Source organism: Scyliorhinus torazame, chromosome 8 (genome assembly GCF_047496885.1).
Source record: "Scyliorhinus torazame isolate Kashiwa2021f chromosome 8, sScyTor2.1, whole genome shotgun sequence".
NCBI classification, from domain to species: domain Eukaryota; kingdom Metazoa; phylum Chordata; class Chondrichthyes; order Carcharhiniformes; family Scyliorhinidae; genus Scyliorhinus; species Scyliorhinus torazame.
In genome coordinates, this window is record NC_092714.1 from 28,106,865 (window position 1) to 28,134,761 (window position 27,897).

Below are 27,897 nucleotides of genomic sequence, written 5' to 3' on the forward strand. Positions count from 1 at the left end.
TTTCTAAAACAGTGAACATCTTAGCAACCAGTAAATCAAATGCACCCCCCAAAGAATACAACACTAAATAACCAGTATGCTGTCCTTTTTACAATCCAAAAGACTTAACAAACCTTCAAACAGGAGCACATTAGATTTATATTCAATGCTGAGAGCTTTTTACAATTTTGAGTTCTCCAAATGATCTGTAGATAGTCTTTGGATGGCATTGATCAACAGCAGTGCAGCTCACGGACGCACCCAAGCATTTTCAAACTGAAACTCAAAAAGCAGAAGTGGAGCTCAGCTCCACCACACTCTGACATCACTCCAGTAACATGAGCAGCTCCATTTCTTAAAGGTACATTTCTTAAACACCCATTTCTTCAAGGGTACTCTCACATGACAATACTCAAGTTCTGTATTACAGATCACTACTTGAAATACAAAATGTTAGCCTGCATCTGCCACAACTAACTGGGAAGGTAAATATGATGTTGGCATTTATTGCAAGGAGGATGGAATGCAGCTGTACATTGGTGAGACAACATGTGGAATACTGTGAACAGCTTTGGCCTCCTTATTTAAGGCAGGATATAATTGCTTAGAAGCAGTTCAGAGAAGATTCACTCAACTCATTCCTGAGATATGTTGTATGATGTGCATGTTGCCTCATGAAGGTGTCTAATGACTTGTATGGTAGAACAGTAGCTTTTTATTAATAATAGATATCTACATGACACATTCCTGTCTGGGTTTTATCTTCATGCTGACTTCTACCACACCTACTGCTACATTGTACTAGTCCCATGTGATTCTCTATGTGGCCCCTGGCTCTAGTCTATCCCACAAATGGAAATATTATCCTGTTATCCATCCAATCATATCCCTTCAGTGTTTTATATCTCTATACCATAATGTGGCAGGTACGTTTTCCTCAGTCCCACATTATTTATAGTCCTGAATACTCTAATACTGCAGAATGGTGGACTTTTCTAATGGTGACATGTTGACATTCTGCCAGTATCCATTGGAGTTTAGAAGAATGAAAGGTGATATTTTTGAAACATATAAAATGCTGAAGGGATTTGATTGGGTGAATAACAGAATAATATTTCCATGTGTGGGACAGACTAAAACCAGGGGCCACAGTTTATGAATAAGAGGATAAGGAGAATTATTTTTCTCTCAAAGTCTGCACTGAGTGCTGTCTTGTTGCATCAGAGTGCAGCTGGAGTTTGGTGAAACAGGGAGTTAGGTGAAAGAGGGAGAAGTGGAAACAGCCTGACCTGTGAGATGTACCTCTACTCGGGCAGTGGGCTGAGTTTGAAAAACAATCCAGGAGTGATGTCACAGGAAAGCAGTAAGTTCAATGGCTGGTAAGTAACTGTTAAGTTACATTACCTATTCTAAGTTGCTTTCAGATTAATGGGAAAAAGGAGAAATATTGTACAGATTACAAAACACCAGTTGGAATTTGTCTTCAAAATTAAATATAATCGAGATGCAAGGCCAGGCGGGTGTGTTGTTCCTGCATGATGTGGGAGCTGGTGGATCCCATTGCGGTTCCTAGTGAACACACCTGTAGCAAGTGTTGGTTGTTCGAGGAGTCTGAGCTTCGGATGCTGCGACACATCGGGGGGGGGGGGAGAGTTACCTGGATGCTGTATTTCAGCAGGTAATCACACTGCTTAGATTAACGACCTTGAATTCGGCCAGTGGACAGGGACAGGAGGGTATGACTATGAGTGAGGCAGGTAGAGGGATCCGAGAGGTAGGGTTGAAGGCCTCAGCCCTTGTCCTTGTCCAACAGGTTCTAGATTTTTGCTCCCTGTGTGGACGAGAGCGAGGACTGTAGGAATGATCAGCAAACTGACGACACCGTGGTACAGGGAGCCACTCGAGTGAGGGGAGTGAAGGGAAATGTAGTTGTAATCAAGGATCGTATAGTTAGGGGCATAGACACTGTTCTCGGTGCCCAGGATCGAGAGTTCCGAAGGTTATGTTTCCTAACTGGTGCCAGGGTTTGGGATATCTCACCTAGGCTACAGAGGAACTTGGGGCGGGAGGGGAAAGATCCATTTATCGTGGTCCACATAGGTGCCAACGACATAGGTAGAACAATGATAGAAGTTCTGCTGAGGGAATATGAGGAGCTAGGGGCTAAATTAAAAAGCAGAACTACAAATCTTTGAATTATTACCTGAGCCACGAGCTAATTGGCATAGGGTCAATAAAATTAAAGAGGTAAATGCTGGGCTCAAAGGTTGATTTGGGAGAAATCGCTTGAATTCATGGGATGTTGGCACCAGTACTGGGAAAGAAGGGAGATGTTCCGATGGGATGGTCTTCACCTGAACCATGCAGGGACCAGAGTCCTGATGAATCGCATAACCAGGGCTGTAGAATGGGCTTTAAACGAAATAGTGGAGGGGATGGTTCCACTGCAAAGAAAATCAGAAAATCAAAGTTAGCGGAGAAGGTAGGAGTGCAGGTTACTGATGAGCCTGATTATTACCAGAAAATAAAAGGAAGGAACAGGCCTTATGAACGTCATATCGCACCAAGGAATTAGATAAGAGGGAATTTTGATAATAGAACAAGCTTAGAGGCTTTGTGTCTGAATACACAAAGCATTTGGAACAAAATTAATGAGCTAAGAGTGCAAATAGTGACAAAGGGGTATGATTTGGTGGCGATAATGGTTACAAGGAGATCAAGTCTGGGAGTTGAATATCCAAAGGTACTCAGTATTTAGGAAGGGTAGACAGAAAGGAAAAGAAGGTGGTGTAGCTTTGTTAGTCAAGGAAGGGATCAGCGCGGTAGTGAGAAATGATATAGGCACTGGAGATCAAGATGTGGAATCAGTCTGGGGAGAAATAAGAAATAGCAAAGGAAGGAGGTTCCTGGTGGGAGTAATCTGTAGGTCCCCAATCAGCAGTTACACAGTTGGGCACAGGGGTTTGTTTAGCTCACTTGGCTAGAAAGCTGGGTCATGATGCAGAGTAAGGCCAGCAGCGCGGGTTCAATTCCTGTACCGGCTGAGGTTATTCATGAAGGTCCCATCTTCTCAACCTTGCCCCTCGCCTGAGGTGTGGTGACCCTAAGGTTAAATCAGTGGTTAGCACCGTTGCTTCACAGCGCCAGGGACCCAGGTTCAATTCCCTCTTGGGTCGCTGTCTGTGCAGAGTCTGCATGTTCGCCTCGTGTCTGCGTGGGTTTCCTCTGGATGCTCCAGTTTCCTCCCACAAGTCCCGAAAGACATACTTTTGGATAATTTGGACATTGTGAATTCTCCTTCAGTGTACCCGAACAGGCGCCGGAGTGTGGCGTCTCGGGGATTTTCACAGTAACTTCAATGCAGTGTTACTGTCAGCCTACTTGTGACAATAATAAAGATTATTTATTTATTTAATCACCAGTGAGCTCTCCCTCTCAAAGGGGAAAGCAGCCTATGGTCATCTGGGACTATGGTGACTTTACCTTGATCTTTAAACCAGGAAATATTGGAGGCTTGTAAGAAAGGTCTGACAATAATAAAGGGTGATTTTACTATGCATATAGACTGGATTAATCAAATTGACAAGGATAGCCTTGAGGGGTGGGGGGAGGGGGGGTTCAATGAATGTATTTGAGATTGTTTCATGGAGTAATATGTTGTGGAACCAGTCAGGGAGCAGGTTATTCTGGATTTGATATTGTTTAATGAGAAGGAATTAATTGATGACCTCATAGTTAAGGATCCTCTGGGGAATCATAGAATTTACAGTGTAGAAGGAGGCCATTCGGCCCATCGAGTCTGCACGGGCCCTTGGAAAGAGCACCCCACTTAAGCCACACTGCCACCCTATCCCCGTAACCCAGTAACCCCACCTAAAGGCAATTTATCATGGCCAATCCATCTAACCTGCACATCTTTGGACTGTGGGAGGAAACCGGAAAACCCGGAGGAAACCCACGCAGACAGGGAGAGAACGTGCAGACTCCACACAGACAGTGACCCAAGCCGGGAATCGAACCTGGGACCCTTGAGCTGTGAAGCAAATGTGCTAACCACCGTGCTACCATGCTGCTGAAGATGATCATTGCATAATAGAATTCAAAATTCAGTTTGAGGATGGGAAACTGGAGTCCACACTAGGGTTCTGGGGGTAGTTATCCGAGTATGAGAGCAGATTTGGCCCTAGTGGACTGGGCAAGAAGACTGAAGGGTTGATGAGCATTAGGGTTTTTAAGGAGATATTCAATTCCTCCCAATTAAAATATATTCGGGTGAGGAAGAAAGATTGTAAGAGGGTGGGAAAACATCCATGGCTAAGCAAGGAAGTTAAAGATAACATTAAGACAAAAACTAAGTCATATCATAGATCAAAGGCCTGTGACAGGCTGGAAAACCTCTAAAGATCAACAAAGGATTACAAAAATGGTAATAAAAAGAGCAAATGAAATTATGATGGAAAACTAGCGCAAAGTATAACAAACGATAGCAAAAGCTTCTTATAAGTATATAACAGGAAAGAGAGAGATAAAGTGAAGGTTGGCCCCTTGGAGGATGAAACCGAGGAGTTAATAGTGGGGAACACGAAAATGGTGGAGATGCTATATCAATATTTGTCTCAGGTGGAGGACACTAGTATCTTCCGAATATTAACAGGTAATGCAGAAGTAATAAAAAGGGAGGAACTTAGAACAATCACATATGTCTGTGGGGAGTTTGCACATTCTTCCCATGTCTGCATGGGTTTCTTCCGAGTGCTTCAGTTTCCTCCCACATGCTGTGCTAAATTGCCCCGAGGTGGGGTTATGGGGATAGGTTGTGGGATTCGTCCTAGGTGGGGTGCTCTTTCAGAGGGTCGGTGCAAGCTCGATTGTCCAAATGGCCTCCTTCTGCACTGTCGGGATTCTATGATATCAGGGAAAACGTGCTGATCAAACTATTGGATTTGAAGGCAGTCAAGTCCCCAGGGCCTGATGGCCTACATCCTAGGGTCTTAAACAAAGTGGCAGCGGAGACAGTGGATCCATTGGGTATAATATTCCAAAAGTCCCTGGATGCAGGATAGGTTCCAGTGGATTGGAAAAATGCTAATGTAACACCCTTAATCAAAAGGGGAGGGAGGCAGAAAGTAGGAAACTATAGACCAGTTCGTTTAACATCTGTTGTTGGGAAATTGTTAGAAGCCATTAATAAGAAAGTAATATCGGGAGATTTGGAAAGTCAAAATGTAAGCCATCAGAGACAGCGTAGTTTTATGAAGCGTAAATTGTGTTTGACTAATTTGCTAGAGTTCTTCGAAGATGTAGCAAACCAAGTGGATAATGGGGATCCTGTAGATGTAATATATCTGGACTTCCAGAAGGCGTTTAATAAGGTACCGCACAAAAGGTTAATACACAAGGTAAACTCACATGGGATTAGGGGTAATTTATTAGCTTGGTCGGAGACTGACTAACCGACAGAAGGTAGAGAGTTGGGATAAATGGGTATTTTTCTGGTTTGCAAGATGTAACTAGTGGGGTGTGTCATGTGAGAGTACCTTTAAGAAATGGATGTTTAAGCAATGTACCTTTAAGAAATGGAGCTGATCATATTACTGAAGTGATGTCAGAGGGTGGGGGGAAGCTGAGCTCACTTCTACTTTTGGTTTCAGTTTGAGGAGAAAGCTGGGAGTGTCTGTGTGTTTAGCTGAGAGCTGCAGGAAGAAAAGCAAGGTGCTGGAGTTGAAGTCAACCAAGCTGATATATCTCTGCCATCCAACAAAATATATATATTAACTGTGACCTGGTGTGTTACTGTTTTTTTGAAGGTGAAGTCTTGTGGATGTTTAAAGGGACAGTTTGAAGGATTGGGTAGTGTTGTATTATTTTTGGGGTTATCTTTGAAGTAAGGGGTGTTAAGAGATCCAATGTTTATTTAAAAGGTTAATTTGAGTTCATGGAATAAACATTGTTTTGTTTAAAAACAGACGTGTCCATAATTGTAATACCACACCTGGGGAACAAGCCGTGTGCTTCAAAAGCAACAGTCCATTAAAGGGGAAGGTTGGTTGAACTCCATGATACATTTTGGGGTTCTGAAAACACTTCGCCCGTAACAGGTGCCACATGGTCCATTCCTCGGGCCTCAACTATTTACAATATGTTATAATGATTTGGATGCAGGGATTGAAGGTACCATGGGCAAATATGCAGATGACACCAAAATAGGTGGGATATAATGTTGCAATGAGGAAATAAGAAATTTACAAATGGATATAGATAACGTGAGTGGACCAAATTTGGCAGATGGAGCTTAACGTGGAGAAGTGTGAGGTTATCCATTTTGGTCAGAAAAATGTAAAGAAACATAGAAAATAGGAGGAGCAGGCCATTTGGCCCTTCAAGCCTGCTCCGTCATTCATTATGATTATGGCTGATCATCCAACTCAATAACCTGATCCTGCCTTCCCCCCATATCCTTTGATCCCCTTTGCCCCTAGTGCTATATCTGCTTGTTAAAAATGTAGTGTTTTGACCTCAACTGCCTTCTGTTGTCGCAAATTCCACAGGCCGACGACACTCTGGGTGAAGAAATTTCTTGTCATCCCTGTCCTAAATGGTTTATCCTGTATTCTCAGATTGTGACCCCTGGTTCTGGACACCCCCACCATTGGGGACATCCTTCCTGCATGTACTTGTCTAGTCATGTTAGAATTTTATAGGTTTCTATGAGATTCCCCCCTCATTCTTCTGAACTCCAGCAAATACAACTCATTATCTAAATGTAGAGAAATTTCAGAGTGCTTCAGTGCAGAGGGACTGGGTGACCTTGTGCATGAATCTCAGGAAACTAGCTTGCTAACAGCAGGTAATAAGGAAGTTAAATTGAATTTTGGTTTATATAACTAAAGGAATAGAGTGAAAAGTAGGGAAGTGTTGATGCAACTGAACAAGGCATTGGTAAGACCGTACCTGGAGTACTGTGTATGGTTTTCATCCTCTGATTTGAGGATATGTAGCTGTATTAGAGGCAGTTCAGAGGAGGTTCACTCGATTAATTCCAGAGGTGAGCGGTTTATCATATGAAGCGAGATTGAGTGGTTTAGGCCTGTACTCTCTCGTGTTTAGAACAGTGGGAGGAGTTCTAATTGAAGTATACATAGAACATAGAACAGTACAGCACAGAACAGGCCCTTCAGCCCTCGATGTAGTGCCGAGCATTGTCCGAATCCAAGATCAAGCTATCCCACTCCCTGTCATTCTGGTGTACTCCATGTGCCTATCCAATAACTGCTTGAAAGTTCCTAAAGTGTCCGACTCCACTATCACAGCAGGCAGTCCATTCCACACCCTAACCACTCTGAGTAAAGAACCTACCTCTGACATCCCTCCTATATCTCCCACCCTGAATCTTATAGTTATGCCCCCTTGTAACAGCTACATCCACCCGAGATGATTTAAGGTATTGACAAAGGGTCAATGACCTAGAGGAAGGTGCAGAAGGGTGGGTGAGTAAATTTGCAGACGATACTAAAGTCGGTGGTGTTGTCGATAGTGTGGAAGGATGTAGCAGATTACAGAGGGATATAGATAAGCTGCAGAGCTGGGCCGAGAGGTGGCAAATGGAGTTTAATGTAGAGAAGTGTGAGGTGATTCACTTTGGAAGGAATAACAGGAATGCGGAATATTTGGCTAATGGTAAAGTTCTTGAAAGTGTGGATGAGCAGAGGGATCTAGGTGTCCATGTACATAGATCCCTGAAAGTTGCCACCCAGGTTGATAGGGTTGTGAAGAAGGCCTATGGAGTGTTGGCCTTTATTGGTAGAGGGATTGAGTTCCGGAGTCGGGAGGTCATGTTGCAGCTGTACAGAACTCTGGTACGGCCGCATTTGGAGTATTGCGTACAGTTCTGGTCACCGCATTATAGGAAGGACGTGGAGGCTTTGGAGCGGGTGCAGAGGAGATTTACCAGGATGTTGCCTGGTATGGAGGGAAAATCTTATGAGGAAAGGCTGATGGACTTGAGGTTGTTTTCGTTGGAGAGAAGAAGGTTAAGAGGAGACTTAATAGAGGCATACAAAATGATCAGGGGGTTGGATAGGGTGGACAGTGAGAGCCTTCTCCTGCGGATGGATATGGCTGGCACGAGGGGACATAACTTTAAACTGAGGGGTAATAGATATAGGACAGAGGTCAGAGGTAGGTTCTTTACGCAAAGAGTAGTGAGGCCGTGGAATGCCCTACCTGCTACAGTGGTGAACTCGCCAACATTGAGGGCATTTAAAAGTTTATTGGATAAACATATGGATGATAATGGCATAGTGTAGGTTGGATGGCTTTTGTTTCGGTGCAACATCGTGGGCCGAAGGGCCTGTACTGCGCTGTATTGTTCTATGTTCTATATGTTCTAAAGTAAATGTAGAGCGGATGCTTCCTCTTGTGGGGCAACCTAGAATGAGAGGTCATAGTTTTATGATAAGAGGCAGCAGATTTAAAACAGAGATGAGGGGAAGTTACTTTTTTCAAAGAGGCGTGAATCTGGAATTCACTACCCCAGAGTGCAGTGGATGCCAGGACATTGAGTACATTTGAGGAGATTAATAGATTTTTAATTAGTAATGGGTTGAAGGGTTATGGAGAACAGGCAGGCAAGTGTTGAGGCCGAGATAAGATCAGCCATGATCGTATTGAATTGCATAGCAGGGTCGAGGGGCTGAATTGATGAGTTTTTATGTTCTTATCTTCATCGGGTTGTCAGTGTGGGGAATTAATCGTCTTCCCCAGAAAGCAGTGGAATTCGGGCCATTGATGTTTTTCTCAAGACAAAGTTAGATAGATTTTTGACAGACAAGGCAGTGAAGGATTATGGCATGCAGACAACAAAATGAAGTTGAGTCCACAACCAGATCAGTCATGATCTTGTTAAAGTCCAACAGGTTTGTTTCGAATCACTAGCTTTCAGAGCGCAGGTCCTTCCTCGGGTGAATGCTGAGGAATGCTGTTGGACTTTTACCTGGTGTTGTAAGACTTCTTACTGTGCCCACCCCAGTCCAACACCCGCATCTCCACATCATAATCTTGTTGAATGGTGGAGTAGGTGTGCTTTGTCACCTTTGTCATAGAATTTACAGTGTAGAACGAGGCCATTCAGCCCATCGAGTCTGCACCGGCCCTTAGAAAGAGCACCCCACCCAAGCACACACCTCCACCCTATCCCCGCAACACAATCTTTTTTTGGACACTAAGGGCAATTTTGCATGGCCAGTCCACCCAACCTGCACATCTTTGGACTGTGGGCGGAACCCGGAGGAAACCCCCGCAGACACAGGGAGAACATGCAAACTCCGCGCAGACAGTGACGCAAGCCAAGAATTGAACCTGGGACCCTGCAGCTGTGAAGCAACTGTGCTACCATGCTGGCCCTGCCCCCAGTGAGTCATTTAGCACTCTAACTCAGACCTTCCCTTATGTTCTTTCCTCTCCCCTGCCTCTGAACTTTCTTCGAAGCTCTTCAAAATTCTGCTTCCCTTTCTAGAGGTGCTGCCCCATGAGCACCTTGTGGGCTTTGTTTTCCCCGGGGGCTATCCCTGCTGGCCGCAAGAACGGCTGACGTCACAATGGAAAGGGGCGGCCGCGGCGGGAACAACATGCGTGACGTCACAAGGGCCGGGGCGCGGGGGGTTGTGGGGCCGGAAGTGACGGCTGCTCGTAGTTGGCTGTTCGTGCGGTTCGCTTTGATCGGCGGCTGCGAGCTGAAGGGACGTCCGAGGAGGAGCGAGGTGAGGTGAGCGGCTGGAATCGCTGTCAGGGTCGGGGGAAATAAGGGGGCTTGCGTATGCCGGAGCTGCTGAGGCCGTGGGCCCAGCCTGACAGAGGGGGTCGCCTCTCTCACCCCCTCGCTCTGTGTGTTATTCTCCCTGCCTGATCGTGATGCCTTGGGAGTCATGGGCATTCGGCCCATCCTGTCTGTGCTGCCCCTTCGAAAGAGGTTCTGTGTTCCTATCCTGGGCAGAGTTCCCTCCTTGAATAATTCTGCAGCCTGTCCTCTTTTAAACATTGTCAGTTTTGAGGGGAGCTCATGCAAAAGGTTTGGGAGTGGATTCCATTTTGCAGTGTTTTGGGAGCAGTGGCTGTCGGGGAGAGGTGGAAAACCTATGTGCAGGCTCCACAAACATCCTTTTGTGTGGTAAATGGGTCATGCACCTTTAGTGGTTTTGGATGAGGGATAAATGTTGAAAAGGACCCCGAGGCAAACTCCCCAGTTCTTCCTTTAGCGCCTTGGGATCTTTCAGCCCTGCCTGAGAAGGCAGCTTATTTTGGTTGAACATCTCATCCGCAAGATGATGCCTGTGAGGGCGTAGCACTCTCCCACTACTGAACTGAATTGTTGACATTGATTATGTGCTCTTGTCTCTGCAGAAGAGCTTGAGCCCACAGTCTTGTAACTTACAGACATGGATGGGTATGACCAAAGGGATGGGGGAAATCAGCCAAGACTCTTGTAATTGCTAACTTACACTTCGCGCAGTTCGAATTCACCGCTAAAATTCTTGTTGAAGCTGAGGGCAACGTTGCTGGAAAAAGAAATTCAAGTTCTGTCACAAAAAGGAATAAAAACAATACGAAAGTAATTTCTGCATTGGATTAGATTAGGTGGTTTGAGCATGGTTGGGAGAGAGATCAAAGCTACCATGAACTTGATGGACAAAATGGCAGGTTTCTGTTCTGTGGTACATTATAATTTGATGTCCCTGGAATTTCCTCCCCAAACCCCTCTCCAATTCTACCTCTATTTCTACTTTCCTTAAAAACCTAACATTTCAATTAACATTTAGTAACTTGTCTTGATAGCCTCTTAGATGGGTTGGTGTCAGATTTGACTGACACCCCACTCCCCCCCCCCTTGTAAAGCCCCTTGGGGTGTTTTACTGTGTTACATTTTCTGTGCAAATTCGAATTGTGCCTCTGATTGCACCATATATCTCCTGTTTGACATTTAAAAAAGTATTTGTATAAATTGCACTTTGGTCTTTTGGGACAATGATTGCGAAATGTTTTATGGCGAGGGGTGTCGTCAGAAAAGGCATGAAGGAACTGGTTTCTGGTGAGATTAGTTTTCATAAATTGGTTAAGTTTAATTAAAAAACAAAATACTGTAGGTGCTGGAACTAAAAGGGAAACAGAATGCTAGAAAAACTCATCAGGTTTGGCAGCTTCTTCAGGGAGAAATGTTAACTTTGTTTTCTCTCCCTACAGATGCTGCCAGACATGCTGACGGTTTCCAGCATTCTCTGTTTTGGTTACAATTAATGTTTAGTTTTGATTCCTTGTGTCATAAGTGGTAAATATGCTGCCAGGTATGACTCAGCCAAATGGTTATGGGTTTAATCCTACTTATATTTATTCATTCATGGGGTGAACCTGCTCACTCCGAAAAGCCCTTGAAAAGGTGGTGCTGAGCTGCTTACTTGAACTGCTGCAGTTCATGTGCTGTTAGGTAAGAACTTCCAGGATTTTGACCCAGCAACGATGATGAAACAGGCAGGATAGTGTTTGATAGCTCAGTGGGCTAGACAGCTGGTTTGTGATGCAGAACAAGGCCAGCCGTGCGGATTCAATTCCTGTACCAGCTTACCCAAACAGGCGGCAGAATGTGTCGACTAGGGGCTTTTCACAGTAACTTCATACATGTGACAATAAAAGGTTATGATTAGAGGGGGGCTTAGAGAAGGTGGTGTTGTCTTGTATCTGTTGCCCTTCTCAGGATAGCGATTATGTTTTTGGGAGGTGCAGTAAAGGAAACCTTGCTGAGTTACTGCTGTGCATATTCTACATGGTGTGCACTCCTTACATGGTACATCGGTGGTGGAGGGAATAAATGGTTACAATGGTGGATGGGATTCTAGTCAAGAGGACCACTTTTCCGTGGATGTTGTTGAGCTCCTTGAGTGTTGTTGGAGCTCCACTCATCCACACAAGTGGAGAGTATTCCATTACTCGTGACTTGTGCCTTAAAAGTGGTGGAATGTTCTGTACAATCAGATGATGAGTTAATTATTACAGAATATCCACCCTCTGACCTGCTGCAGTAGCTACATTATTTATGTGGCCAGTCCACTTACTTTACTGGCCAATAATAATGACCCAGTAAGTTAACAGTGGGGGATTTGATCACGGTAATACCATTGAATGTCAAGCAGAAGTGATTAGGTGTCCCCTTTTTTGAGATGATCATTGCCTGACACTTGTGTGGCACAAATGTTCCTTGCTGCTTATGAATCCAAACCAGTTATTGCTGCATGTGGACATGAACTATTATAAAGATTGTGAATGGAATGGAGCATTGTGCAATCATACAGCAAATGTCCCCACTACTGACTGTATGATTGAAGGCCCCCCCTCCCCCTCCTCCTCAACAGCCCCCCCATTTCCATTGACTTCACTTTCACTCATCCCTTTGTGCCACACTTGGTGAAATGCTGCCTTGATGTCAAGGGCAGTCACTCTCGTCTCGCTTCTGTTGTTCAGCTCTTTTGACCATATTTGGACCTAGACAATGATGGGGTCTGCAGCTGAGTGGTCCTACTGGAACTTGTATTGAACATTTTCTGGACAGGATATACCTGGGCAATTTTCCACTTTGGTGGATGTCAGTTTACTGTACTGAAACAGGTTGGCTTGGGTCACAGCTAATTGTAGGGCACAAGTCTTCTGTACTACAGCATAGATGTTTTCACAGCCCATTACCTCTTGTATATGCACTGCCCGTCGCCACTTTTCAATATCGAGAGTGAAACAAATTGGCTGCAGATATTCGGAGGAGGTTGCGATGAATCATCCGCTCAGCACTTCTGGCTGAAGATCGCTTGAACATTTCAGCCTTGTCTTTTTGCACTTGCGCTGGGGCCCTGAATTGAATCCAATAGAGTTGAGAGTGTTTCTGCTCGGCGAAGATAGACACTCCAGACACAAAATAGGGACAATCAGCTAGGCTTCTGGATTCTAATTATTATCCAGAAGTATATTGAAAATGTCAGACCAGGGTAGTTTGTGCGTGATGGCCCTCCCCATGCTCCATTCAACTGACCTGACTCGACTCCTGACTCTGCTCAGGTTGAGGAGACTCTATCCAACCTACATGAAGTCACAAATGTGACTTGGTCACTCCTGTTCTGGGTTGTATGAATGTTGTGTGACTCGGTAGCGTAGAATTTGCAGTCGTCAGAAATTTTTCCTAAATCTGGTAGTTCAGATGACTCATGAGTGGCAATCATGCTTCGTTCGTGACAATTGCTTGCGTGTTATTTTGGGATTTCTCAACCATACCATTTAATTAGTTCATTGACGATCCTTTATTGTAGTTTTTTTACATTTGTCTGGACTATTTATATCAATCATTTTTTACTGCAGAGAAGGTTGGGTATTCTTTCTTCTCTCATGGGATGGGATGAGTGTTGCTGACAAGGCAAACATTTGTTGCTCACACTAATTTTCATGTTGTACAAGACTTCACCACTTGTCACCTTTGTGTGTGAAGACAAAATCCAGGTGAAGTTGAATTCGGTTAATTAAGTCTGAAATATTGTATTTCTTGTTGTTCCTAAGCCTTATATGTACTGTTCTAAATGATCTTTCCTTCCACGTGGTCTGTGTTAAATAAGTTGTACTTGCTTACTTGAAGCTTTCCCTTACCATTGTTGGATTTTTTTTGTCTCCTTTACTGATTCCTTCTCTTTATAATTGGTACATGCTTTTAAGATTTGTCTATAACCGCAGTTCATCTCACCATTTGTCTACTGCATAGGAATCTAGGAACAGGGGTAGGCCATTCAGCCCATCGAGACTGCTCTGCCTTTCAATTAGACCATGGCTGATTACCTACGTCTGTGTCTCTTTTCTACACTGTCCCCATGTCCCTTGATATCATAAGCATCCAGAAATCTTATCAATTTCTGTCTTGAACATGCTCAATGATTGAGATTGCACAGCCCTCTGGGTAGAGAATTCCAAAGATTCCCCACCCTCCCTTCAACTTTGATGCTCCATATCCTTGTTCGGAATATTTGGCGTTTTTGAAGTTTAGGAGTGGAACCAGCCAGGAAAATGTATTATCATTGAATTATAATGCAGCCTAGGAAATGCATCTGTAATCAGGTGCGGAGTTAGTATGGCCATTGTATTTTTCATGGCTGGTTGAAAATTTTGTACTCCACTTTGTACTGGCTGCAAAAATAGTGTTAGTGATACCTTGTGACTGAAGCAGATGAAAAGATATTGACAATAAAAACAGAAACTCGTCCGTATATTAGACAGTTGTACGTCACCTGCCTTGGCATTGGAGACAGAAACTAAAGCTGGAAGTCATTTCCCGTTTTCACTTTGAGTAATTGAGAAACCTGTAACAATGAAGTCAATAACGTGGCAACAAAAATTGTGTAATTTGAGGATGGAGTTAGAATAAAATGATTTCAACATACCGTCATTGAATCAAAGTTCCTGATAAAATGCCAAGAAATCTAGACATGCCAAAAAAAAAACGAAGTACATATCACAATTGCTAAAATGTTCCTTTTCAAAGGTCACGCTGTGAACAGTGATATACAGTTGGGAAGGAGAACTCTAACATTACCTCTGAAACCCATGAAGTCCTATGGCATCAGATTAAAGGTAGTCAAGGAAACCTCTATTTAGAAGAAGCATCGAGGTTTGCAAGGACACAGAATGTACTCTGGGTGGAGCACTGCATTGTTTATCATCAGGGCTGACCCATTAACACCACTTCAGAATGATGTATCTGCCAAACCAGGCATGTGGTAGGCAATGAGAAAACCAACACGAGGGAAAAACCTACTGACCTCATTGCTATTCTACCTCTTAGAAGATGCATCTGTACATGACAATATTGTAGGAGTGAGTACTGCACAGTCCTTGTGGAGACAAAGTCCCAAATTGAAACTAGAACATGCTCCATTATATAGCGTGCCACTACCATTGCCAAATGGGATCTATATTCAGAACAGATTTTCCAGCTCACAACTGGACACCCATGAGACGTTGTGGGACATCAACCGTAGAATTTTACTCCATTGCAAACTGGAAACAAATGATCTGGCTTACCCTTCACTGCCATCACCATCATGCCAGGGGACCCCATAATTCATTAAGGAATCCGGAAGACCGTACCAGGAATAGCACCAAACATACCTAAAAATTGGGTGCTAACCTGGAAAGCCACAACATTGAACTACGTGCATGCTAAACAGCACAACCAAGCTGCTATAGATTGTGCTAAGTGATCTTAAAGCCAATGGATCAGATCCAAACTCGAAGACAATTAGACAGCTAAAAGCAGAAGACTCGACAAACTTTGCCAGAGCCCAGCATGCGAATGCAAAAGAAAAGGCTGAAGCTTTCACAAATATCTTCAGCTCAGAATGCAAAGTGAATGATCCATCTCTGCCTCCTCATCAAACATACCCGTCAGAGAAGCAATCTTCAGTAAATTTAGATCACTGTACCGGGCATCGAGAAATGGCTGAGTACATTGGACACAGCAAAGGGTCTGGCCTCTGAATGTCCTAGTTGTAATGTTGAAGACTTGTGCTCCAGACATAGCCACATTATTGCAGTGCAGCTACAATACTGATGTATGCCCCCAACATCGTGGAAAACTGCCCAGGTTTGTCCTGGCCACAGAAAAGCAGAACAGATCCAATCCAGCCACTTCAGTGTACACTCCATCAGCAAGGTGATTTGAGGTGTCAGCCAGAGGATGGTGAATCTGTGGAACTCTTTGCCACAGAAGACTGTGGAGGCCAAATCACTGAGATAGATAGATTCTTGATTAAGGATCAGGGGTTATGGGGAGAAGGCAGGAGAATGGGGATGAGAAAATATCAGCCATGATTGAATGGCAGAGCAGACTCGATGCGTCGAGTGGCCGAATTCTGCTCCTATGTTTTATGGTCATTGGCAGTACTGTAAAGTAAAATGTATTCACCAAACATATTCAAGGATTATGGGGGATTTAGCAACAATTGTTTATTCCTGTAGGCACAAAAGTAAAACTGGAAAGGTGGCTAAACCATAGCTTCCAAGGAAAATTAGCAATAATATTTGATCCAAGGAAGAAATACAAATTGGCCAAGAAAAACAACACAACTGAGAATTGGGAGCAGTTTAGAATTCAGCAAAGGAGGATCAAGTGATTAATTAAGCAGGGGAAAGTAGAGTACAAGAGTAAGCTTGCAGGGAACATAAAAACAGTTTCTATAGTTATGTGAAGAGAAAAAGATTGGTGCAGACAAATGGAGGTCCCTTACAGTCAAAAACAGGAATTTATAATGGGGGACGAAGAAATGGCTGAGCAACTAAGTACATACTTTGGGTTCTGTCTTCCTAAATGAGGACACAAATCATATATCGGAAATGTTGGGGAATGCAGGGTTTAATGAGGGGGTTAATGAAAGGAGATGAGTATTAGTGGAGAAATGGTGTTGGGGATATTGATAGGATTGAAGGCTGGTAAATCCCCAGGGCCTGATAATCTACATCCCAGGGTACTTAAGGAAGTGATTCTAGAAATAGTGGATGCATTGGTGCTCATCTTCCAAGACTCTATAGACTCGGGGACAGTTCCTACAGAATGGAAGGCAGCTAATGTAATCCCACTGCTTAAAAAGAGAGGTAGAGCAAAAACAGGGAATTATAGACCAGTCAGCCTGATGTCGGTAGTGGGAAAAGTTATAGAATCCATTTTTAGCCGAGCATTAAGAAAACAGGCAAGATCGGACAGAGTCAACATGGAGTTATGAAGTGAAAATCATGCTTGACATATCTACTAGAATTCTTCAAGTATGTAGCTAGTAGACTTGATGATAGTGAGCCAGTGAATGTGCTTTATTTGGACTTTAAGAAGGCTTTCGACAAAATCCCACAAGACGGTGTCATGTGAGAGCACCTTTAAGAAATGGGGGTTTAAAAATGGGTGTGTATATAAGTATCTGTAGTGAGAGTACCTTTAAGAATTGGGTGTTTATTACTGCAGTGATGTCAGAGAGTGGAGCTGGGCTGTCTCAGCTTTTTTACTTTTATTTTAGGCTGTTTGCTGCAGGCTGTGTTTTAGTTTCGTTTTCAGAGCTGGATAGCTGCAGTCACAGCCAGAAGGTGTATTAGAGTCTCCCTCTGTAATCTAAAGACTGTAAATCGATCCTTTGGTGATTTAAAACTAATAACTGCTCGCAGTAGTGACTTTAACCTGATGTGCTTCTGTTTAAAGGTTTTTTTAAAGTCTTCTGGATGTTGTTTGGGAAGTTAGTAAGGATTACTTAGTGTTGTATTCTTTGGGGGTTGTATTTGAATTAATGGTTGCTAAGATGTTCACTATTTGTTTTAAAAAGGTTAACTTGAGTTCATAGAATAAAGATTGTTTTGCTTTAAAAAATACTTTTCCATTTCTGTGTACCACAACTGTAGAGTGGGCCGTGTGCTCCCCATACCACAATCTATTAAACGTTGTGGGTCAGGTGAACTCCATGATGCACTTTGAGGTTCTCTAAACACTGGCCCATAACAAATTGGGGGCTTGTCCGGGATAAAAGTCCTATCTATTGGATTGGCTTTGTGAACTTAAAGACAGTGAGGGGTGAGCATATTGTGGTTTATTTTCAGGTGTGGTATTCTAGTTTGTGGGGAGTGTGTTGTGGACCATGGCTCTTTCATAGGCTCTGAAGTTTTTGGGGGTGGAGACGGTCACACGCAGTACCTTACGGACAGAGACTAAAAGCAGACTGTTAGATTTGGCAAAAACATTGCAGTTGACATTACCTGACAAGGTGCGAAAAGATGAGGTAATTATGGCGGTGGCTAAGCATTTAAAGTTGCCTGAGATACAGTTTGACTCATTGGAAATGGCAAAAATTCAATTACAAATTAAACAAATGGAATATGAGAAAGAATTAAAGCAGCTTGAATACGAATGAGAGAGAGAGGAAAAAGAAAGAGAAAAGGAGAGTGAGGAAAAGGAAAGAGAAGAAAGGAAAGCTAAAAGAATGGCCCGAGCAGAACAAAAAGAAAGAGGAAGGGAGATACAGATCAGGGAAAAAGATAAAGAGAGAGAGTTTGAACTTCAGAAAATGGCCATGAAACATGACAGTTAAAATTGGCAGACATAAAGGGAAACGTACAGTTGGGTGATAGTGATGAGGATAGTGAGACAGAGCGTCATAGTCGAAGGCTTGGTGGGGATCTATTTAAATATGTCCAAGCATTGCCAAGGTTTGATGAGAAGGAGGTAGAAGCCTTTTTCATTTCATTTGAGAAGGTGGCTAAACAAATGAAATGGCCACAGGACATGTGGGTATTACTGATTCAAACAAAGCGGGTAGGTGGGGCTAGTGAAGTGTTTGCATCACTACCAGAGGAGGTATCTGGGTCGTATGAGGAGGTGAAAAAATCCATCTTAGGTGCACATGAACTAGTGCCTGAAGCCTACAGACAAAGGTTTAGAAATTTAAGGAAAGAATTTGGTCAAACGTACATGGAGTATGAAAGGAGCAAACAGAGTAATTTTGATAGGTGGATAAGGGCTTTGAAGCTCTCAGAGAAACTATACTTTTGGAGGAGTTTAAAAATTCAATTCCAGATGTAGTGAGAAGGCGGAAGAGCAGAGGGTTAAAACTGCGAGGTTAGCAGCAGAAATGGCAGATGATTATGAATTAGTTCATAAATCAAAGTTTGATTTCCGAAATCAGTTTCAGCCTGTGAGGAATAGAAACTGGGGACATGAGAAATACTCAAGTGGTTGAGGCAAAGGTGATCTGATAGGAGATAATAAGGAGAGTGTACCTCAGATTAAAAAAGAATTCCAGGAGGGTGGGGAAGAAATGAAAAATTTCAAATGTTTTCACTGTAATAAACTAGGCCATGTGAAGTCACAGTGTTGGTGGTTGAAGAAAAGCACTGGGAAGGCTGATGTGGTAAAACAGGATCAGACAGTAGGGTTTGTTAAAGCGGTAAAGGAAAGCCCAAGTGAAGCAAAAGAGGTGCAAAAGATTGTACAGCCTGATCAAGAGGTGATTGATAAGAAGGTGCCAGACCTCTAAAGAATTTACTTGTGTGGGTAAAGTTTATTCATGTGTATCAGGAGGAGTAGGTAAAGAAGTCACAATTTTAAGAGATACGTGAGCTAGTCAATCTTTGATGGTAAGAGATGAGGAGTTATGTAGTTTGGGAAGAATATTGCCAGAAAAGGTTGTATATGTGGAATTCAGGGTGAGAGGAGTAGTGTTCAATTATATAAGGTACGGTTGGAAAGCCCAGTGAAGAGTTGTAATAGGAGTAATAGAGAAACTATCTTGTCCAGGAATACAGTTTGTCTTGGGTAATGATATAGCTGGATCGCAGGTGGGAGTGATGCCTACTGTGGTTGATAAGCCAATGCAAAATCAGACAACTGAAGTGTTGAAGGACGAATATCCTGGGATTTTCCCGGATTGTGGGTAACAAGGTCGCAAAGTCGCAGGTTAAGACAAGAGGAGAAATCAAAGAGTGAAGTTGAAGTGCAATTATCAGAAACGATTGTAGAAAAAGAATAAGAACAGGTGGAGGATGAGGCAGATATTTTTTAGTTCAGGAAAATTGGCGGAGTTACAAGAAAATATAGAAATAAAACTGATGTATCAGAGAGCCTATACGGAAGAGGAATCTGAGTGTATACCAGAGAGTTATTACCGTAAAAGTGATGTCTTGACCTTTACATATGCAGGCGGATGAAAAGTGGGCAGAAGTTCATCAAGTAGTATTGCTGGTGGGGTATAGAAAGGAGGTGTTGCGAGTTGCACATGAGGTACCAGTGGGAGGTCATTTGGGAATAAGGAAAATTCAAGCTAAAATCCAAAAACATTTTTATTGGCCTGGACTACATAAAGATGTAGTTAAATTTTGTCAAACATGTCACACATGTGAAGTGATAGGGAAACCTCAAGCAGTGATAAAACCAGCACCCTTATTACCCATTCCAGCATTTGAGGAACCTTTTACATGGTCCTAATTGATTGCGGAGGACCGCTTCCTAAATCGAAAAGTGGGAATCAATATCTTTTGACTATAATGGATGTGTCTACTAGGTTTCCAGAGGCCATTCCAGTACGTAATATTACAGCTAAAAAGATTGTGAAGGAGTTACTTAAATTCTTTACTAGATTATTGACTACCCACAGAAATACAATCGGATCAAGGTTCAAACTTTACCTCCAGGTTATTCAAAGACGTTATGGATAGCTTAGGAATAAAACAATTTAAATCAACTGTGTACCATCCAGAATCGCAGGGAGCGTTAGAAAGGTGGCATCAGATATTAAAGACAATGTTGAGTGCTTATTGTCAAGATTCTCCAGAGGATTGGGATAAAGGAATTCCATTCGTACTGTTTGCAATTAGGGATGCACCTAATGAGTCAACCAAATTCAGTCCTTTTGAACTAATTTTTGGTCATGAGGTAAGAGGACCACTTAAATTGATTAAGGAAAAGTTGGTGAGTGAGAAATCGGAAATTACATTATCGGATTACGTGGCAAATTTTAGGGAACAATTAAATAAGAGCAGGTGACATGGCTAGACAACATTTAAAAGTTGCACAAAATGTGATGAAACTTGTAGCAGGCAAGAAATCCAAAGTTCGTAGTTTTGCCAGTGGAGATTAAGATTTAGTGTTGTTACCAGTGGTAGGTGAACCTTTAAAGGCAAGGTTTTGTGGACCTTATCAGATTGAAAGGAAATTAAGTGAGGTGAATTATGTGGTAAAAACACCAGATCGAAGGAAGACTCACCGAGTGTGTCATGTGAATATGCTTAAAAGATACTTTGAAAGGGAAGGAGAGTAAAAGGAGGAGGTTTTATTGATTCTAACTCAGTGACGAACCAACCGTGGGGCAGCACGGTAGCATTGTGGATAGCACAATTGCTTCACAGCTCCAGGGTCCCAGGTTCGATTCCGGCTTGGGTCACTGTCTGTGCGGATTCTGCACATCCTCCCCGTGTGTGCGTGGGTTTCCTCCGGGTGCTGCGGTTTCCTCCCACAGTCCAAAGATGTGCAGGTTAGGTGGATTGGCCATGATACATTGCCCTTAGTGTCCAAAATTACCCTTGGTGTTGGGTGGGGTTACTGGGTTATGGGGATAGGGTGGAGGTGTTGACCTTGGGTAGGATGCTCTTTCCAAGAGCCGGTGCAGACTCGATGGGCCGAATGGCCTCCTTCTGCACTGTAAATTCTATGATATCTATGATAAATCCAGATGTGAATTTGACATAACTCAAATTAAATTGGAAAACGAGGATGTTCTTAAAAATTGGGATAAATTGTTGAGTTACCTTCCAGAGGAAAAACGAACTGACCTGAAAGAAGTATTGATATCACATGGGCAAGTTTGTAGAGATAAATTGGGAAGTACTAAAATAGCTATACATGATGTAGATGTGGGAAATGCTATTCCAATCAAACAACATCCATACAGCCTTAACCCTTTAAAATAAGGTTAACAAAGAGATCGAGAGTATGCTTAAAAATGGCATAATTGAAGTGGGTTGCAGCCAATGGAGCTCATCCATATTATTGCTACCAAAACCAGACAGTATTCAACGGTTGTGTGTGGACTATGGAAAGGTTAATGCAGTTACAAGAACGGACTCTTATCCTATCCCACGTTTGGAGAATTGCATTGAGAAAGTGGGACGATCAGCTTTTATTTCCAAACTGGATTTACTTAAAGGTTACTGGCAGGCACCTTTATCCGAAAGGGTGAAGGAGATTTCAGCTTTTGTGACTCCAGGTGGTATATACCAATTCAAAGTTATACCATTTGGCATGAAAAACGCACCAGCCACATTTCAACGGTTAACTAACAAAGTTGTTTCAGGATTACCCAATTGTCCGATATACATCGACGATCTGGTAATTTTCAGCCAGACATGGAAAGAACATTTAAAACATCTGATGGAGTTATTCGTTCGACTTCAGGAGGCGAGTTTGGTGATAAACCTAGCCAAAAGTGAAATTGGAAAAGCCCAAGTCACTTTCCTTGGCCATACAATTGGACAGGGTCGAATGGTCACACAGGATGGGAAACCAACAGTTATTGAGGAGTTTCCGATACCCTCAAGACGAAGGAAATAATGATATTTCTTGCCATGAGTGGATTTGTTCGAACATTGGTGAAAATTTTTTGTAGCGTGATTGCTCCACTGATGGACTTGTTGAAGAAACGTCAAAAATTTCAGTGGACAGCGGACTGTCAACAGGCATTTGACGGCCTGAAAGCTGTGATAACCAATGCTCTTGTGTTGGAGAATTACAAGGGACTCTGTGATCAGATAGAACTAAAGTATCTGACTTTAAAGAGAAATGCCGAGGCGTAGAAAAATGGACGGATCGTGCATGGACCTTCTTGTTCAAAGCGACTGTCAAGGGTTTCAGTTGGAGGAAGAACGAAAAAAAAATGGACTATATTATTATATTGCGTGTGTTAATTTTGAAACGAAAAAGTATATTTACTGTGTGCATTTCTTAAAGGATAGTGAAAAGATGAAAAATGAAACCACCTTGATGTTAGTTTTTTTTTTCTTGGGGGGAGGTGTCATGGGGGAGTACCTCTAAGAAATGGAGGTTTATGAATGGGTGTGTATATAAGTATCTGTAGTGAGAGTACCTTGAAGAATGGGTGTTTATTACTGCAATGATGTCAGAGTGGGTGAAGCTGGGCTGTCTGTCAGCTTTTTTACTTTCGTTTTAGGCTGTTTGCTGCAGGCTGTGTTTTAGTTTCGTTTTCAGAGCTGGATAGCTGCAGTCACAGCCAGAAGGTGTATTAGAGACTCCCTCTGTAATCTAAAGACTGTAAATCGATCCTTTGGTGATTTAAAACTAATAACTGCTCGCAGTAGCGACTTCAACCTGATGTGCTTAAAGGTTTTTTTTTAAAAGTCTTCTGGATGTTAAAAGGACAGCTTATGCATTACTTAGTGTTGAATTCTTTGGGGGTTGTATTTGAATTGATGGTTGCTAAGATGGTCACTTTGTTTTTAAAAAGGTTAACTTGAGTTAATAGAATAAACATGGTTTTGCTTTAAAAAGAACTTTACCATTTCTGCTGTACCACACCTGTAGAGTGGGCCGTGTGCTCCCCATACCACAATCTATTAAACGTTGTGGGCCAGGTGAACTCCATGATACACTTTGAGGTTCTCTAAACTCTGGCCCATAACAACGACTTGTAAAATTAACGCATGTGGGATTAGGGGTAGCGTATTGAGATGGATCGAAAACTGGTTGGCAGACAAACTAAGAAAAGGAATTAACGGATCTTTTTCCAGTTGGCAGGCAGTGGGGGTACCACAGGGATCGGTGTTGGGACCCCAGCTGTTCACAGTAATACATAAATGATTTAGATGAGGGCATGAAATGTAATATCTTCAAATGACACCATATTTGCAAATGACACCAAGTTGGATGGGAAGATGAGCTGTGAGGATGGTACAGAGAGCTTTCAGTGTGATGTGAACAAGTTGAGTGAATGGGAAAATGAATGGCAGATGCAGTATAATTTGGATAAATGCAAGGTTATCCACTTTGGTAGCAAAAACATGTAGGCAGACTATTAGCTAAATGGCCATAAATTGGGAGAGGGGAAAGTGCAACGAGACCTGGGTGTCTTCGTACACCAGTCACTGAAGATAAGCATGCAGGTGCAGCAGACGATAAAGAAGGCAAATGGTATGTTGGCTTTCATAGTGAGACGATTCGTGTACAGGAGCAGGGATGTCTTGCTGCAATTGTACAGGGCCGTGGTGAGGTCACCTGGAATATTGTGTGCAATTTTGGTCTCCTTATCTGAGGAAGGAGGTCCTTGCTATAGAGGGAGTGCATCGAAGATTTACCAGACTGATTCCTGGGATGGGGGAGGGGGACTGATTTTCGAGGAGTGATTGAATCGGTTAGGATTGTATTTGCTGGAGCTTAGAAGAATGAGGGAGGAGCTCATAGAAACCTATAAGATTCTGACAGCACTTTACAGGGTAGATGCAAGAAGGAGAATGTTCCTGATTTGGGGGGAGGGGGGTGCCTAGAACCAGGGGTCACAGTTTGAGGATAAGGGGTAGAGCATTTTTGACAGAGATGAGAAGAAATTTCTTCACCCAGAGAATGCCTGTTGAATTTGTTATCATTGAAAGTAGTTGAGTCTAAAACATTGTATGTTTTCAAGAAGCAGTTAGATGTAGCACTTAGGGCAAAAGGGATCAAAGAATATGGAGGGAAAGCAGGATTAGCTTATTGTGTTGGATGACCAGTCATGAACATAATATATGGCGGACCAGTTTTGAAGGGCCAAATAGTCGTCTCCTGCTCCCATTTTCTACATTTCCATTACTGATGCTCAGTCTAGTTTCAACCTTCATCAGTGGCCCAAACATGTACCAAAGGGATAAATGTCAAAATGTAGATGATGGTGACTAACATTGCCATCAAGGTAGCATTTGACCGAGCGTGGTGTCGAGCACATTCACTGGCTAGAGTTATACCTCGGAACATTGTTGTGTTGTTGGATGTCAATTGACACAGCCTTCGGACACTGCAGCAGGAGTTCCTCAACCCCAATCCCCAACTATCGTTGGCTTTTATTAGAATCTCCCCCCTAAACCAAAAAGGGTCAAAAAGATTTTCTAAATGGTGTACAAGGATTTTCACTCCTTGACTCCTTTGCAGACTTTAAGTAGGTGCTATTCAGGTCAAACTAATATTTCAAGTTATTCCCGGTATAACCTATATCTACAAAGAAGGTTTTATCTACTTGCCACTTAGTAGCTTCGATCCTGGGTCCCGTCTAGCTGAGGTATAGTAACGTAGACTTTGACAATTTTGCAATAACCACTATTTCAGGTTGGAATAAATGTTTAACTTATTTAATTTTACTTTAAAAAAAATAACATTACTGTCTTTACAACAAGTAAAAAATCTTGCTTCTGGATTTTCCGTTCCGGTTGTTCGGACAATCTCTCTTATCTGTGGGTGTTCTCAGTAACTTCGATCCCCTGTACGGCTCCTGCATTCAGTCATTCCCATCTACCGAAGCAGCTCTGAGAGCTGAAAGTGATGATGGCCGTTAGCGATACAGGATAATTATTACCCTTCTCACAGCTGTGCTGGTTACATTTCATTATCTTCACGTAATATCTTCTCATTTATTTTAATTTTGTTTGTCCATTGTATTCATCTACTTTCCACCATGTCTAACAAGAGACTGTTTCAATGATAAGCATTGGTAAAAATGCTTCGATGCTTGTCAAATCGTAGAGGAGTGATACATCCGGCTCGTGTCATGTTTAAACTGATACCTGCTTGGTGTTCATTTATCCCTTAGTAGACTCAACCGTTGTCTCCAGACTTCCACTTTTAACTGATGACATGAAGTTTCTATTATTCACAAATGCACATTATTCACGTAATTCACTTAAGACTCTGGCAATTCTAATCAATTATTTGCTAAACTAATTAACTTCTGTAAAAGGGTGGAATACTGTTCCCTTTATGTAACTAAAAAACTTAATTTGCTAGAATTTCTCTAATTTGAAAGAAAAGTTCAGATTACAGCATAAGCTGTTTTAGAGCTGTTCTCTTAACGCCTGTGTGATAAAGGCTGTCTGCATTTCAAACCCTCTTTTCTGAATGCGGTTAACCCTTGTGGGATTTTTGCTTGCTTTTTCTCATATTCCTTTGGGTTTTATCAGACCTTCATGTTTCAAATGACATCTTTCCCATTTTACTTTACAGAATGTTCAGTTGCATTTGCAATTCCTCATATAATGATCAGCCTTTGTCCACAGACAGCATGATTTCTATAACATTCAGGCTTGGACTGAAAAGTGGCAAGTGATGTTTGCACCAGAGACGTTGGAGGCAATAACATTTCTAACAAAGCATATAACCACCTCTCATTTAGATTCAACAATATTCACAATGAACAACATTCTGGGGTACTGTTAACCAGAAACCTAACTGGACCGGTTATATAATAATGCAGCTGCAAGAGCAGGTTAAAGGCTGGGTATCCTGTGCTGAATGATTTACAATCTGACTCACCAAATCTTTTCCACTATTCAGAAGGAAAGAACTGAGATGTGCCCTGAAATACACTCCACCTGCTTGGATGAGTGCTTGCCACTCTAACGCTCAGGAAGGTTGACATAATCCAAGACGAAACCTGCGATGATAGGAAATCCATTCACCACTTTCATTTCAAACATTCATTTCCTCCATCAATACTGCACAGTGGCAGCAGTATGTGCCAGCTACATGGTACCTGCAACTAGGGGCGGAACAGTAGCACAGTGGTTAGCTCATCTGCCTCACAGCTCTGTTAAGTAATGGGTTAAGAGACATTGTAGTTAGTTGTCTCATGTATGTTAAGTATCCATTAATTGACACTATGTAAAGGGGCTTCAGGTGGCTTCTGTCAGGTGGTGTGTTAAGAGTTTTGAGCAGAGACTGGAAGTGAAATAAATGGTGTTTGGTGAAAAGGAACAAGAACTTTAGACTCTTCATATCACAGCAACTAAAACGGCTAACAATTGGTAGAGGATGATTGCTGTGTAAATGTAAAGGGTTGAAAGATACAACTTTTCCAGATCAAACCAAGGAGTGAGAGAAAAGGAAAAAAGAAAAAGAGGGCTATATGGCTGAACCGAGGATAAAGATGGCTGGATATGACTATCCTCCCTTATTTTCTGAAAGGGAATCGTACAACCAATGGAGAAGTGCAGTAGTTATGTGGACTAAAGTAACTGCTTTGGGAAAGAGAAAACAAGGTATGGCATTGGCTCTTTCTCTACCATATGGCAGTAAAATCCGAAACAAAGTGCTTTCTGGGCTGGAATTGGAAGAGTTAGACTCCGAAGAAGGTCTGGAGACTTTATTACATTATATGGATAAGATTTATAAGAAAGATGACTTGTTAAGTGCGTATGAAGCATGGTCGGATTTTGGTAAGTTCCGGAAAATGGAGGCTATCTCCATGGAAGACTATATAATGGAATTTGGCAGACTATATAAAAGGCTGCAGAAACACAATCTGGAATTTCCACAGTCTGTTGGCCTTTAAATTACTTGACTGTGCGAGAGTGAGCAACATGGATAGGCTCCTGGTTTTGACAGGAGTTCAGTTTACTGATCAGGATACCTTATTCGAACAGATGACAAAAGCTTTACAAAAGTTTCTGGGGAAACATTCGTTTCCGATGGCTCTGATGACCCAAATAGGTCAGCCTGCAATAAGGCAGAATATGGAAGATACACTAGTAACAGGATGGCGAAATCGTATGGCTACGAACAGGGCTCAAGACTATAGATGGAGACCGAGACAAGGAAATTATGAAGACAGAAACCCAGTTAGAACCTACAATAGGAAGATGCACCCCAGAAATGCACGGGGCATGATAAATCGATGTTTTCGATGTGACTCAATACCATTATGCTTTCAACTGTCCAACTCGTTATGATAGTGTTTGAAGCAACACATGACACGGAAGAGTCAGAAGAGGAAAAAGGTATTTACCAGAAAGAAGGAATTGTCCTATTGACAAGCAGTTTTACACCGGTAATGAGGGTGTTAGTAGCAGAATCCTTCAACTGTGCTGTATTGGACAGTGGCTGCACATCTACTGTGTGTGGAATTGACTGGTTAAAATGTTACCTGGACTCTTTGAATGCTGAAAATCGTAACAAGGTTAAGGAATTTGAAAGTTCCACAAATTTCAAGTTTGGGGATGATAATACTGAAGTCGCTGAAAAGAGTGGTGATCCCTTGCAATATTCCCGGAGTGAATCATTTCATTAGCACGGATGTTGTATCAAGTGAGATACCTTTGCTTCTGAGCAGACCGTCAATGAAGAAA

At 42.4% G+C, this 27,897-nt stretch overlaps 1 protein-coding gene across 4 annotated transcripts in view; it reads left to right on the forward strand.

Moving 5' to 3' along the window:
• Window positions 1–9,629: 9,629 nt before the first annotated feature.
• ttc3 (tetratricopeptide repeat domain 3) overlaps window positions 9,630–27,897 on the forward strand; it is a 166,081-nt gene continuing 147,813 nt past the window's right edge. For 3 of the 4 annotated variants that reach the window (XM_072513225.1, XM_072513227.1, XM_072513228.1), the window contains exon 1: window positions 9,630–9,742. The gene's annotated coding sequence lies outside the window, so the exon portion shown is untranslated. The remainder of the gene's footprint in view (window positions 9,743–27,897) is intronic. The other variant, XM_072513226.1, reaches the window with a different exon arrangement.